This window comes from Mauremys mutica, chromosome 4, assembly GCF_020497125.1.
Source record: "Mauremys mutica isolate MM-2020 ecotype Southern chromosome 4, ASM2049712v1, whole genome shotgun sequence".
Classification (NCBI taxonomy): Eukaryota; Metazoa; Chordata; order Testudines; family Geoemydidae; genus Mauremys; species Mauremys mutica.
The window spans coordinates 46,539,523-46,555,729 of record NC_059075.1 but is presented as its reverse complement, the minus strand read 5'-3'; the positions used below and the strand labels follow the sequence as shown (position 1 = coordinate 46,555,729).

At 40.1% G+C, this 16,207-nt stretch overlaps 1 long non-coding RNA gene across 1 annotated transcript in view; it reads right to left on the bottom strand.

Annotated features, from left to right (window-relative positions):
* The window catches only part of LOC123368082, a 68,848-nt gene that overhangs the window by 22,476 nt on the left and 30,165 nt on the right, over positions 1–16,207 (bottom strand). Inside the window, exons 2-3 of the long non-coding RNA XR_006578682.1 lie at positions 11,488–11,645; positions 9,225–9,381 (exon numbers count right to left, since the gene is read on the bottom strand). This is a non-coding gene — a long non-coding RNA (uncharacterized LOC123368082). The remainder of the gene's footprint in view (positions 1–9,224; positions 9,382–11,487; positions 11,646–16,207) is intronic.

Sequence of the window (16,207 nt, the reverse complement as noted above, 5' to 3'; positions counted from 1 at the left end):
GAAGCGTATGTCTACACAGCAACTAGACACCCTCGTCTGGCCTGTGCTAGCTGGCTCAGACTTGCGGGGCTCAGGCTACAGGGCTGTTTCATTGTTGTGTAGACTTCTGGGCTCTGGTTGGAGCCCAGGGTCTAGGACCCTCTGGGATGGCAGGGTCCCAGAGTCTGGGCTCCAGCCTAAGCCTGGAAGTCTACACAGCAATGAAACCGCCCCACAGCACAAGCCCTACAAACCTGAGTTGGCTGGCAGAGGACAGCCCTGGGTTTTTCTTTGCTGTGTGGACATACCCTAAGGGGCCAATTCTACAACCCTTACTCATGTTGAATAGCACTGGCTCAGGTAAGTGCTATCAGAATGTGTGAAGAGTTGAAGAACTGGGTCCTTCAGCTCTTAACAGCAAGTTATTCCATGTAGGCAGAAGCCTGTGCCAATGCAGGGCAGGATCAGAGCCTAAATCAAGAAATGAATTATCTTTCCTTGTATTTCACTGAGATGCAAAATATAGACAGCCACACTATTCCTAGACTAGAGGGAAAACATTCTTATGTTAACTTTAATTTAAAAAAAACCCTGTTACTGGCTTCCCTTCATTTCCTGCCTTTCTTGTGAAGTGCCTAGCACATTTATGGATAGTATAAAATAAGTATTAATACTGTAAAATAATAAATGTTAATATTAATTAAGGAGCCACAGGGGCTTTGTGGGTGCTGACATGTTGTACAGAGAGGGGATAATTCTGAACATAAGCTAATAAATATTTTCAAGGTTATATATTTTATATAATAATAACTATATAATATCTATTAGTATTGGACTTTTTATCAGTATTTGAATAATACAAAAGTGACGCGAACATTTAAAATGTAGACAGTGGGTGTAATCACAATATGGGCTAATCTTGGATAAGGTTTTTACAGCTAATGGTGAAGAGTTTCCTTACAAAATGGTACATTCCTATGTAACATATTGTTGTGTGTATACATGTTTATGCAGGTAATTTTTGTTAATCTAACTGGAATTTCCTGTGCAAATCCTATGCCATGACATAGAACATACACATTAACTTTCTGATATATAATCTGTGTGCCCTGAATCTTTTACTGGCATTCAGTTACTGTGACAACAAAGGTAAAAAGAAAATGCCAGTATTGTAACCAATTAAAGGATGCTTCAGGACCAAGAAAAGCCCCCCTGCTTTTGTAGTGCTCTACTTTAAGGCAGCATTATATGAAAAAAAGAAGATTCTTTGTCATCCTTTAAAGGAGCCATGCAACTCAACCTGAAAATGGTCTCACCTAAAGAAATTGTTGACACATGAAGTTGCCACCATCTTTTTGCAATTAAGGTAAAACATAGAGATGTGAGCAGCTAAGATGGAAATTTGGTTATAAAGCTTTGGAAAGCAAAGTCCATCAACAGTGCAGCTGTTATAATATGGTTACATAGTTCATCTACACTATGGCTAACAGAAAGTAGTCCTTCAGACTGCTAGAGGGAGCCATCCATAGATCAAATGTGTTAAATGAGATGCACCAAATGTAACATTTTCGAGGCATTCATTGTAAAGTCTTGGTTGTTATTACGACAGTGTCTGTTGGAGGGCTTGGTACTTGCAGGACCATAGTCAACTGACCTGAAAATAGATGACAAATAAGCAGACTGGAGAGATAGTTAACTAAAATAGTACTCACGATCTGACTGATTACAAGTTAGGAAGTAATTAAATCTAAGCAGATTATTTTTTGAGGGGTGGGTAGGCAGTTAGTGCATGATAAGATGTTCTATGAGCTGTAAAGCAGGGAGCAGGAAAGATAGCTGTATTTATTTATTCTTTTTTTCCAGTCTCAGTTATTGTAATTAAAATGACTGGAAGCTAAGTCTTTTAGCACCATTAAAAAACAAAACAAAACAACACTGCATAGGTGTTGACACATCTTATCATCAGGTGTAGAAGATAAGTTCAAGAAAAACTGATTGTTATCAGGTGTGAATTAACATATAGTGGGTTTGCCTGTAGCTGAGGAAGGTGACAAAAATAACACATGCATTAATAAAACTCCAAATGAAAGGCAGGGCTGTCATTAGGGATGGTAGTTGGACAACTAATATTGATTCTAGAAATTTAATTTGATTTGATGTATTTTTACTGTAATTAACATAAGGATTTGTACTCACATAGAACTCTTAACATTATTATCTAAGGAGATAAATTATGAAATTAACCGTGGATTTAAAATGTAATTCAAGTTTTATAAAGAGTTTCTAGAGTAAATGGGTCTTAGTTAATTCCCTTAAAGCTAAGAGACCTGAATTTCCTCTTGTAGTGGTTTTATACCATTGACTTCAGTGGAGCCATTCCTGATTTACACCAGTGCAAGAATCAGGGTACTGTATACAAATGAAGCAGAATTAGGTTTTGAGGAACACTTGATAGGCTGCTAGCAGGTATATTCTGAAAGCTTGAAATATATTTTCTTTGTAGAATTACATTTTAAAGGCACTGAATATAACTGGCAAATATAATAATAATGGTCAATTATATAGTGCTTTTCATATGTGCACACATTTCAGCCTGTCAAATATCTGCTAGACCCAGACTCATTCTCTTCTCACTTACACCTGTTTTACGCCAGGGCCAGTGCAATTACTTCAATGGAGTTATCCATGTTTTACACCAGCGCACATGAGAGGACAATTAGGTTCACAGAGTTTAAAACAGTGCTTTTAACCAAGACTGCTCTTCTTAGGACCTACCATCAATGTCAAAGCCTAGGCATGCTATTTTTTTTTAAATGAAGACACGGGCATGAGCAGTAGCCCAGGTGTGTCTTCTGTGTATGTTCAGACTGTAAATTTGCTAGAGTCTGTCATAAAAGTTGGTGGTGGGTGATGTATTTAGGTATTTATCTGCTCCCCATAGCGATAGTTTTTGAACACCTCAAAACCATTAATATATTTATCCCCACAACATGCCATGAGGCAGGGAAATGCTATTATCCCTATTTTACAGAGACCAAGGGCCAGCTTTCCAAAAGATTTAGGCTCCAAAAAATGTAGATAGGTGTCTAGTGGGTTTTGCAAAAGCACTTAGGAACCTGACTCCAGTTAACTTCAGTTGGTTTTGGATCAGGCCCATAGTTCATATCATCACAGAAGCAAAGACATGTTAACCCAGGAAAAGTTACCCTCAGAGCTGGACATTCTACATGCCCCAGATCTGGCCCACCTCCAGGCCCACGCAATGCTAAAACTTGGGTGCTGCCCAAGCCTGACCTTGCTCTTTCAAACATCTCCTCAGGAAACTAATTAACAGAGCAATAAAAAAGGCAGGATCATCCCTTGCCTCCCTTGTTGGGATGTTTAAAAAAATCCAGAGTAGTTCTAATTAGCAATAATTAAAATTTAATTAAGAAGCTCTCTGTAATTCCCCCCTCCCCGCGCGCCTGGTAGCTCAGCGTTGCAGGAGCTGTTCTTGTCCCTGTGGTGCTGAATCATGGCTTAATCACAAAGCCTTAGATCACGGCTAATCCACACACCAGCCTTGAGGTCTAATCACTGCCGCCCTCCAGCAGAGACGAGTAAGTACTCGGGACATTAAGAACAAGGGCCAATTAATTTTTAAAGTACATGATCACACGTATAGATTGCAATCCCTCCTTATTTATCGGTTGATGATAGATGTAATTGCTTTGCTATTTATCCTTGCAATAGCTTCCCCCTGTAATGGGGGATAACAGCATTAGCAGGCCTCAAGAAGAATACTAATTACTTAAACCCAAAACTTCAAGTTCCAGGTCTTAAAGGCAAACAGGGGAATTAAGGCAAAAAGAAGATTCAAGGCAGGATAAATGTTGAATGTACTGATTCAATATACACACAAAGCTGCCTCCTTTAACAACAGTCTTTAAAAGTGACAACAGCAATAATGTTATTTTATGGAACTAAATGAAAAAAAATATATCTTAAAGTAAACAAAAGTGCAAATATTTCACAATATCACACTTTGGGATGCTAGTGTAATGTGAATTAGTAAAGAAGAAGACTAGCTACTCTGGAAACTGGAACATTTCTTTAAGTTATAAAAACTGAAAGATAAACTTTAGCCCCAGTATTGGGCATTAAGGTTTAATCATATAATTTTCAGGGGCTTGAAAAGAATATATAAAATAAATAATAAATTCTATTATAGCAGGGCCCAAAACTATGTTGCGATGAATAAAATAGTAATAATGAGAGAAAACAAAACATTCAGAAAAGGGTTGTGGAATATTTTTTAAAACCAAATGGCTAAGAAATCTAATCCTACTGTATCTCAGTAATTGTTAAAGGAAGGGCCCCCATTATCTTAATTATGTTTCTGGAGCAAACATTATTTCAATGTGATAAAAGATGACATGACACTAAAGGTAAAGCTAGAGCAGATGTTCCATGAGTAACAAGCCAATATGCCCACATTCTGGTAATTTCTCCCCCACTAGACATGTTCTCATTAATCTGTGATTAATAGGATTTGAGTATAGTAAATGATGATGATCTATTGTCTGTCTTTGTCCAACACCATGGAGAGAGCAATTTGTCAGCTCAGCTTTTGTGTGACTATTTAATAGCAAAGAGGGAGAGAGAAAAGACGCTAATCTTCTAATTGGCATCTATAGAGAAAGGTCTAAGAACAGTGCCTGCCTGGAAATAGCTAGTATGCAATTCCTATGCCTGTGAGGCTGAGACAGACAGACAGACAGAGGGAATTGCATGGATCTTTTACATAAACACATCCTATAAAAAAAGCAGAATGAAAAGAAAAAAAGCACCATAGACCATGCACAATTGCATAACTCTTCAAAGTCTGTTATGTTTCAGCCTGTTACATGTCAAGAAAGCAATTCTTGACTGGTGTGACTTTAATAATGACAGGAAAGTTCCATATGTACAGAGCAGAGAACAGAACAAGGGTGGGGGACCAGTCACTTTGCTACAAAAATAAAAATCACCTAAGTGACCAAGAAGAAAGAGTATAGAGTGCCCAAAAGCCTAGCCGCAGAGTCAAGTGCAACACCAGATTCAGAAAAAAACATAGTGTTTTTATTATATAACTGTGATTTGTGTGCTAAAGTTTATTAATAAAGTGATTGTCCCCTGCCCACAATAAAATACAAACAATAAAGTGATTATGGTTCCAATTCAGCAAAGAATTTAAGCAAGTTCTTAAAATTAAAAATGTGCTTAAGTGTTTTGCTGAATCAGGGCCTATATGATATTTTGCCTCAAGGTCCTCCACTAGTCTCCATATGATACCCTCCAAAGTGTTTAGAATCCAAACTTAATTTTGGAGTGGAACCAATGAATTGACCCTTTCCCTAGTCTGGTTCTGAGCCATACACAGTTGTTTATGTACATTGGGGGTAGGCAACCTATGGCACACGTGCCAAAGGCAGCATGCAAGCTGATTTTCAATGGCACGCACACTGCCTAGGTTCTGGCCCCTGGTCCAGGGGGCTCTGCATTTAATTTAATTTTAAATGAAGCTTCTTAAACATTTTAAAAACCTTATTTACTTTACATGCAACAATCGTTTAGTTTTATATATTAGACTTATAGAAACAGACTTTCTAAAAACATTAAAATGTATTACTGGCACGTGAAACCTTAAATTAGAGTGAATAAATGAAGACTTGGCACACCACTTCTGAAAGGTTGCTGACCCCGATGTACATACTTATCTAATATAAAGAGTGTATAGAGAAACTTCAGAGTCATTGTTTTAGAATTAGGTAATTTTTGGTTTAATCTACTGGAATCTGGTAAGTGGTACAGATTGGGTGTGGAAACAGGTCACTGTGGGAACAGCAATGCTATAGCCAGATAGATTGAAACATAAAATGGAGTCTAGTTTAGATTACCAATGATAGACATAAACTGACTAACCTGCCAGACCACCTTAAAGATCTTAATGACCACCCAGATCACCTTAAGGAGATTGATTCCTATGGTGCTTGATCTACAAGGAGGCTACATCACTTCGGGATTTGCCATGATGATGATCATGATGATGATGATGATGATTGATGACTGATGGTAAAGAAATGGGGGAATGACTTAATGGGCCTTATGCTCAAAAAGTGTCCATTTGTGTATATGTAACTTTATATGTAAAACGCCTACAAATGCACTTCTCAAGCAATAATACCCATGCATAAAGTCACTAGAACCCACTATTTGAGCATATCTGTTACAGACTCTGTATGTGGAAAAGCCATTATGACAAATGGGGTTCATTACAAAAATGCTGTCAGAATTCAAAGAGTGCACAGACAGTGTTTTGTGCACACAAATGGAGGTTGTGTTGGCCCATTTGGAAAGTCTGGTCCATTAGCTCTTTTCCATCTCTAGTTTCTGATTCTGTGAGTAGATCTGCATTTGGAATTTTTCCTAATAACAGTGACAGAGATAGACGTGGACATCTCTTGTGCAATAAGTTTTGACATTCAATAGGCTTCACTCTTGGGGGCGGGGTGGTGATATTCTCAGCTCCAAGTTCAAACAGAGCTCAACCAACTGCACATACTGAATTGTAAAATAGTTCCTCCTGGTGACTTTCTGTCATCAAGTAATTGTGTAAAGCACACTCCAGCCTTGACATAATGCTAAACCTCTGTGAACAAAATGAGGGGGCCAAAAGACCAGGGTGTGGTTATTGAAGATAGTAATAATAAGAGGCTCCATTCATGAGTAACAATTGCCTTTGTGTGGTAGGAAGCCAGCAAGAATCATGACCCTTTGCTCTGCAGCGTGCAGATCTGTTTCCAGGAAGGATGGCTGGCCAACCGAGAGCCTCAGCTACAGCTCATGGAAGCCAAAAGAAAGACTGCCACTGACTTCAAAGGGCTTTGGATCAAACCCAGAGTTATATTAATCAGTAATGTGAGAGTGGGATGATGAAGAAGTCAAAAGGTTCCATTACATTTGTATTTATTCTTACATTTAAGCTGAACACTGCTCCTCTCTGGTATAATAGCCCAGTGCCTCAGATACCTTTTAACATTCACTTATTTCCTCCCTTAATGATTGTTCCCATCAAACACTCTGGAGATCCCCTGTTTTCCCCACCCTGGACCCAGGGGCGGCTCCAGGCCCCAGCACGCCAAGCGCGTGCTTGGGGCGGCAAGCCACTGGGGGTGCTTTGCCAGTTGCTGCGAGGGCGGCAGGCAGGCTGCAGGCAAGCCGCCGAAGGCAGCCTGCCTGCCGTGCTTGGGGCGGCAAAATGCCTAGAGCCGCCCCTGCCTGGACCACGGCTACCAGTTTCACTCCAGCAGAAGCAGCCTGGCTTGGACTCACTTTGGAGCCAAGCAGCATTGCTCCTTAATTGGCCAGAGGAGCCTGTATCAAGTAATGCAAGGTTCTCTTCTGCCTGCAGGTGATGAAAGCACTGCCACCACAGTACCTCTTCTCAGAGAGCAGAACATTAGCCTTAGAATGGAAGCCAGTGCATCGCACTAATGCCTCCCTTCTGAGTGCAGAGGAGCTCTAGAATGACTATTTCCATTCATAATAAAAATATCAAGCCCAAGTTAGGATCTTTTCCTAATGCCCCAATCACTATAGTGACTAGGCAACAAGTACCTGAATATTTAACAGAAGTGGCAGCGCACCTCGGCTTGAATGAATTATGGACTCCATAGTGCTTTGCTATCCTCAGAATCATATGTCATCCACCTGATCCTGTGCTCTACATACATGATTGGACAACACATTTGCTTGCAGTGTAGGACACTCCCAGGTTAAACGCTTACGTTCTCTCCTTTAGTCTCTGTTATTTCCTTGTAAACACATGGTGTAAAATAAATGAACACCCATATCTAACTGTTACATGTAAAACCACTAGTGATGGGCACCTACTGTGAGAAGAGCAATTACTCTCTCCTGAGATGGCTAAAGTTAAAAACAAAAGTATTCATATTTATATATGAGCCAGACCACCTCCTTCCACATGTAACCAGTGGCTCCCACATCATTTTAAACCTACATATATTTACAAAAGGAAACATTTCAGTACTGCTCAATGACCTTTGTTCTGGATGTGCATGCCACACCAGCTTACAGCACCCAGGGAACCTGGCATTTTTCTTTTTGGGGTTACAATGCCATGTAAAAACACCACATTTATCTTCCCATTTTGCTACACCAAATTCAAAAGCCAGCTGTTATGATCAGTCTTCCTCTAACCAAAGCCTATCAGTGCCAAACACAGGAGGTCAGTCAAAGGAAACACAAACACTTCCTCTTTTCAGGGCCCAAGAGAGATGCTTACACTGTGTTTTCAGCTCCTGCCAGCCCTGGTGTCTCCAAACTCTGATCACCTGTCATGACAGTGTTGCTATTACACCAGGTCATCCTAACCCGTGCAGCTCTAAGATGGCACACATATGCATCTACACTCATTGTCTGTTGAGTGCTGGTATACAAAAGAATGGATAACCTTTTGAGGAGTTGTGACATCTCTTTTGTTTAGTACAAACATGCTAGGTCAAAGGTAAGAAGGGCGGTTTAGAGGAGAGTGCACTGGCCAGGAACTCAGGAAAGCTGGGTTGAGTTTATGGCTTGGGCACAGATTTCTTGCATGAGATGAAGCAAATCACTTCAGCTACCTTCTGCCTCAGATTCCCACCTGTGAAGTAGTGATAAGGCTTCCACTCCCACTGAGCATAAAGTCTGTGCTCAGATAGTGATGAGGGCCATATAAGTAGACAGCAGTTTGCCTTTGGCATAAGCGGTGGCCATTCTATTGATGTCAATGAAGTTGTGACAGCTTATGCCAGCAATGAATTTGACTTGATGACTGTATTCTATATGGATAATTGCTTCCAGAAATATCACATGAGATAAGGGTGACACTGTGTGAACACTGTGGGTGGGAACCAAAGGGCTGCCAAAGCAATCCGGGAACACTTTGAAATGGAAAGATACGTGGTTGGGACCAGTTATGAAGAGCATATAGGAGTATTCAGAGATTTTAGGTATTTCTATATTTAGTGTTAAATATATAAAAATGGAGATGGGGGTGGGGAAACTACACCTTCCCTGACACTGACTACTCAGATGTCAGCAAACTGAGTGATTTGATTGATTTGAGTATGAATTTATTTATGTTTTATTTATGTCTCAGGTGAGAGCATCTTTCCCTTGCTCCTACAGAAAGGTCTGCGAAAGAAAAAAAGCACAACACTGACCTTGCGGGGTAGTCACTAGATTGTTCTGTATGCCCTGCATCCAGTGATCAGGGAGGGAGGGAGTTAGTCCTTCTAGAACTCACAGATATTGGAGGATCCACTTGAGGCCAGAACCATCTCCACAGCAGCCATGGACTAGCTGATCACCTCCAGCTCCCTGCATGGAGGGGCACTGCTTAAAAATACAACCTCAGTTTGCATTAACTTTTACATAGATTGCCCATAAAGTTGGCTGTGGGGAGGGAAGAGAACATTCATCACTAACCCACATCCTTCCTGGCCCCAGAGAGAGTTCTTTGTGGAGGCCAGAGACAGTGCCACAGAAGTAATGCCACCCCTAAGTGCCCCTCCACCCCCACAAATAATAATAAACCTCTACCCCAATATAACGCAACCCAATATAACATGAATTCGGATATAACGCGGTAAAGCAGTGCTCTGGAGGGGCAGGGCTGAGTGCTTTGGCAGATCAAAGCAAGTTCGATATAACGCGGTTTCACCTATAATACGGTAAGATTTTTTGGCTCCCGAGGCAGCATTATATTGGGGTAGAGGTGTACATAATATTTGTTAAGTGCCAAATGTGATCTGTCTGAGTCACAGAAGAAGACAGAATCCCAGCTCCCTAGTGTTTACAGTCTAAATACATGCTAATTTATATAAATACTGAAGTCTAAGACTCGTAGACTAAGGATTTGCAAACATATATATTTTGGCCAGTTCCAAACTACACAGATTGTTTTTAATAGGCCAGAATTTTATTTTTAAAATGTTCAGAATCATGAAAATGTAAAGGACTGTTAAGCTCTCAAATGCACAAACTGCCCTCAAATGCACACATAAAGCTCACACTGACTGTAATGGGAACCACTGGGCAGCCAAGAGGGGGATTTAGTTCAGAAGCTTTTCTGTGGTCTGGAGCTCAGTGAGGAAGTTCTCTTCATCTCAGAGCATGAATACATTGCAGCCATCCATCAAAGCCACTCATTATATGGAACTTGAATTTAAGTTGTCACATATTTTCCAATTGATTACTCTCTATCTAGCATGTGAAGTTGTTGCCAGCACTATCTGTTATTTGATATTTCATACTCTCATAATGTTCAAAAGCTGCTGAGTTAAGGAAGATCAAAACTTGGAGTGACATTTTGCCATAAAGAAGCTATTATTGTTGAAGGACTCCATGACTGTTGCAATGTGAGAATATAGTGATACTAGAAATTGTAGAAAAACGTTATTTAGAAATATGACCTGCTTTATGCCTGCCCTCTTAAAACCATCCAGTTTAGCGAGAGAAAGAGGCTGCATTTGAATCAGTTATCTCCTGTGTAGGCAATAGCATCTGGTGATATTAAAATGTCATCAGATGAGACTATATGCACCAGTGTCAGCCTCATTTGAATATGAAACACAGCAACAATTGAGGGTCAGACAATTGCTTGTTTAGTATTAAATCTGAATCCAAAAGCTGGCTCATCAATAATAGATTTAGCTTTTTCTTGTTGTAAATTAGAGGTCGGTTTGTGTTTTGTTGTTTTGTTTTTTTAAATTATTTAAACCATTAGCAAGATTGAATGTTACAAAACACTGTATATAGTAAAAAATGTAAAAATATGGAGTGGGGAGAATTAATTTAAAATCTGGTACTAGAGTAAAACTACAAACCTTGCATCAGCTACACTGAAAATTAGACAGTAACATTCTGGTAGTTCTGTCAAAGTCAAATACAAAAGCAATTGTTAAGTGTTGATAGGCAGTGGATAGAAGGTGTAATCTACTGGGAAGGTTTTGATCCAAAATGAAACAGTTTTCTACCCCTGCTAGTCAGGCAGAAATCTAATTACTCTCTTTTGATTTCTATGGAGAGGTAAACCAAAGAGTTATATGTTATGGACAGTTTTATTGATTTTTACCTCAGAAATCAACAAGTGCAGGCTTTACACTTTACACATACTTGCTTAACTGGTGTTAGGAATGAAATATTTCAAACTGGCTTTCCCTGCTACCAAGTCAATAAGCATTTTGGTTGTTTTGTTCAAGTTGTATTGTTGATGGTAACATTACAGAACTTTCTTTGTGCTTGGAAGCTTTGGAAAAAAAAAGAGGTTGGTTTATATTTGGGCATTTTAAAGTAAACTATCTAGGCTTTTATTTTTCATGCTTTCTCTTCAGAACTAGAGCAAACGTACATTTTATGCACACATACACACACACAATTTTCGATCTATATTTCAGTGGCAATACTTGCAGCAACAATACTCACTGTGACTAAGGACAGCAGACTTGCAGTATGAGTGGGGAGGGACGGTTGATCCTCAGCATCCCATCTCCTCTCTCTTGTGGTGATGGAGAGATGCAGCTCAAGTTACCCCATCATTTGCCATCGTTATTCAGGTTCTTCCAAGATCTTGCTACGGTTCTCTATAGCAGAGAGGGAAGGGAAAACTCATATTCCTAGTGTTAGAAATTCCCCTTTAAAACACACCAGCTCTAGTACATCATGACTGAAGTGGCCTATGTTCAGACATCTGAAATACACTATACAATTTCATTTTGCCCCATCTCTACTTGGTGCAGATGCCCCCCACAACCCCTATTCTCATCAGTCCCAATCTATTGAAATATTTAATCTTAAAACTATTAGTCCTCTCTCTTCCAAGCTTACTACCATAAATTCAATGCAGTATTGCAGGGCAAGTCCGACATGAGTGTAATTGGCCAAATGGGGAGGTAAGTCTATGTTTTTCATGAGAGCCTCCCATATACATGTTAAGCAAGTTTAAAACTTTGGGAAACCACTCAGTACTGCTCTAGTAAAATCCTGGGATGGACCCTGGTTTCATTTAAGTCAATAGGAGTTTTGTCATTAAGTTCAGTGGGCTCAGGATTGCACCCCAGATATTGAGAGTCAGGGGGTGCTGGAACAATTTGTATATTGCAGGTGCTGAGAGCCATTGAACCAAACTGTAAACCCTCTATATGATGGAAACCACTTCAAGCCAGGGGGTGTTGCCACACGCCTAGTTCCAGCACTTATATTGAGCGCTATAAATAGTTTGGTTCAGTTCTTGGCAATTACACATTTTCATGCAATGTAATCAGTCTTCAAGAATGTGCATAGAGTCATGTCCGTTTGTTCATTCACACAAGCAAGCCAGCATCTTGTATATAACTCAGCTGTCAGTTCCATAGACATAGACATATAAACTGGAAAGAGTGTAGTCTTGAGATTATTTTGATAGCTGCTCTTCCTTGTGTCCTGGGAGATAAAGCCATTTCTCCCACAGCTGCATTTTTCCTGAGTGACTGACAACCCCTTTAGAAGAGATCAACCCCTCTGTGTGCCCTTTCACTCACTTGGAGGTTATCAGCTAAAAGTGCACTCAGCATTCAATCACATTTTTCCCTTGCGGCCCTAACTCCTGTTAACACAATTAACCTTCTGATGGGAACATAAAATGAATCTAGGGAGGGAAAAAGAGCAGAAATGCATTCCCATATTATGGATTAAGTGGCTATGTTTCTTGTATCTGTGATTTTTTCCACTTCTTTCTCCTGCATCGTACTGTACAAAAGAGGTGCTAAGAGAAAGATACCTGTCACAGAATTCTTTCTAGTGGCACCAGCATCCCTCATTTCCTCATTGTTTGTGTTTAGGACTGATCAAAAATTTTACACAAACTTTTTTGGGATAGAAAATTCAGTTTTCAATTAAGTGAATTTTTTGTGTGGAAAGCATCTGTTTTCCTTAAACACTTTCAATTTTTTGTGGGAAAATCCGAAAATCCAAAACCTGAAACATTTTTGGTTGACAACTGAAAAGCTTCCAGTTTGGGGCCAAAAATACTGTTTTCAGTTGTTTGTTTCTGTTTGTTTTTTGACAAAAGGTCAACATTTTCCATGGTAAAGGAAACCATTTTTTTGACCAGTCTATTTGTGTTTACTTGGAAAAGATTCTATCTAAACATGGTATTTCTTTACATATGTGTCCCCACACTGACTACATTCTATCACATTGCATAGGTTATTTTTGTTATTACATGTGAGACATTCAGCTGTTAGCAGCATTGTTTTGTTTTGTTTTAAACAGAGATCTCTGAGAACATATTCTTCCCAAAGCTGAAATACAGTAAGAGGCAGGGACATGAGAAATCCCAACATTCCTCCCTTTTAAAGTCTACCCTCTGCAAGGTCCTAAATAACTGCCACACCTCATAGGCCTTGAAAAATCGGATGATTCCCTTTTGAATTGCGCAACCCTGCTCCTTGATTGGCAGTCACAGATGTAAGCAGTGTGGTCCAGGAGGCAGAGAACAGAACTAGTACTGAGAAAATCTGTGTTCTATTTTTGACTCTGCCACAGATTCACTGTATAACCCTGGGCAAATCAGTTCTCTGAGTCTCCAGATTCTCTAACTAAAAACAGATCTGATCCTTCGCCACCTTTGTGAAGTGCTTTAAGGCCATGTCTACACTACCCGCCGGATCGGCGGGTAGTAATCGATCTATCAGGGATCGATTTATCGCATCTCATCTAGATGTGATAAATCAATCCCCGAATCGACACCTGTACTTCACCTCATCAGGAGGAGTAAGCGGAGTCGATGGGGGAGCCGCAGTGGTCAACTTGCCGCCGTGAGGATGGCCAGGTATGTCGAACTAAGATACTTAGACTTTAGCTATGCGAATAGCATAGCTGAAGTTGCGTATCTTAGATCTATCCCTCCTCCCCCACCCAGTGTAGACCAGCCCTAAGAACCACTGATGAAAAGTGCTATGGCAGTGGTAGGTAGTTGTTGATATAAAGCATATTGAGGGTCCCCTTTCCTGTTATTAAAGCCATTGGGAATTTTGTCATACAGCACTTCTGAAAATGAGGTCCACGGTGTCAAGTGGGACAATCAAAACCAGAGGCCACTTGTGAAAACTTTGGTGTAAGTGAGTTGTCAGGACAATGGAATGAGTCAAGTAAGAGTTGGGACTAGCACTCAGAAGGCTCCTGCCTCTTAGTCCTGTTCTCAGACCTATATGCCAAAATACATTTCCCCATTGTAATAAAATCATTGACATATTTTCATGAAACTAACTAAATAGTAAATAGTTCTCTCTGAAGTGTAGGGCCTTTGCTAAGGTTGAATAAAAATATCTAACAAACATTTAAATATTTTAAAATTGCTTTCTGAGTATACACTCTCACAATCAGGGCATACTGTCAACCAAAAGGGATCATATCAGCCATGATAAAGTTTTTGTTAAGCAAGAGAGTGAAGATCTCTAGGTGAGAAATATTTTTGTTAAGTATTATCGACTTGCAAAGTTAAAATCTCATCCAGGTTAATTTAACTGGCCTAGTTTGGCCCTGAAATGTAATCTGAAGAGCTGAGTAAATAATTTACTACATGAATTTGATCTCTTTTCCAGTTTATTGCAATGCATTTTTGGCATATTCTTGTTTATTCTATGGATTGATTGTTGTGAATAATTTGCTGTATTTGAAACTCTATATTGAAAATTAAAGCTGTGTTGGTTATTAAGGATTGGTCACTTAAGTCACATGATATTATCTCTGTTCCCTGACTGGATGAGTATAACCTTTTTCATTTGTAAGAGCCTTTCACTGAAGAAGCCAGTGTAGCTTTGATTCTCTCAGGCCTGTCTACACTAAAATGTGTTGGATCTGTTTTCCAGCACCAGGTTAGCTGTAGCAGTGCTGGAAACAGGGTGAGTGCTATTGTCAGGGCTGGCTCCAGGCACCAGCTAAAGAAGCAGTTGCGTGGGGCAGTGAATTCAAAGGGGCAGCAGTGCGTCCGCTATTGGGGCAGCCCATTAGGGTCTTTGGCGGGAATTCGGCGGCGGGTCCCTCAGACCCTCTCTTCCTCTTTGAGCTGCTGCCAAAGAGGAAGAGAGGGAGTGAAGGACTCACCGCTGAACTGCCGCCGAAGAATGGAGCGGTGCGATTGAGCTGCTGCCGAAGTGCCGCCGATCGGCTTTTTTTTTTTTTTTTTTTTTTGCCACTTGTGGCAGAAGAAAACCTGGACCCGGCCCTGGCTATTGTAAACAGGGATCTGGCACTTTCATTGCCATGTCATAAACGCCAGCTTTGAGGGACTGCACCAAGGCAGCAGCACCATTGATGGAAAACAGGTAGCACATTTTCTAGCATAGGCACACCCTAGAGGAGAGAGAATGATTTTAGAAGAAGCAGAAGATAAACAGGATTAGGACATTTTAAGCTTTTCCCTCTCTGGGTTACATATATGTTTCCCAAGGCATCATTCCCAGTAAAATTAGGCTACTGTAAGATTAGCTGGGTGCTGACTTTATATGAAATTCTTTTGTCAGATTTGCATAAAGTAATTGAGTGATTGAGTAATTGCATAAAGTAATTGTCCAGTCCTAGCTGTTAATGGTGCAGTTGGAAGCTGCCTAGCTGGTTTAACTATCTTCGTGCAAGGCCTCTGGTGAGGGATTTTGGGTCCCCGGCCCCATATTGTGTCACATAGCTTCCCAGACCTATAAAATATCCACAAGTACTTGCCTTTCCCACAGGTAAAGCTGATTGTCTCAATGGTAACAAAAAGCAAATACAAAAGGAGCATGAACCATTTTAAAATCTGGGCAAATACTCATGCAAATGGTTCTGCAGTATTTACCCAGTTCTAGTTATTTGTTTACATGCAGTGACATAGGGAACAGAATTAGGATGTACCTTATATTTTGAAAACAAGTGAATATGGGTAAAGACTATAATTTAGGATTTGAGGATAGAATTAAGTTACTTCTAGATTCTTCAGTTTTAATTCCGAGTTTCTTCCCTTACTCTTTTGATCACTGTTCTGCTCTTCTCTATGAAGGGACAGGAAATAAGTCTGAAGGCCTACCGTGCATTGTCAGACTCTTTTGTACTGTTGCTGTGGATTTGGAAAAGCCCTGCCAGTGCAAAACTTACATTGAAAAACTATAGTTAATAATACTGGAACTCT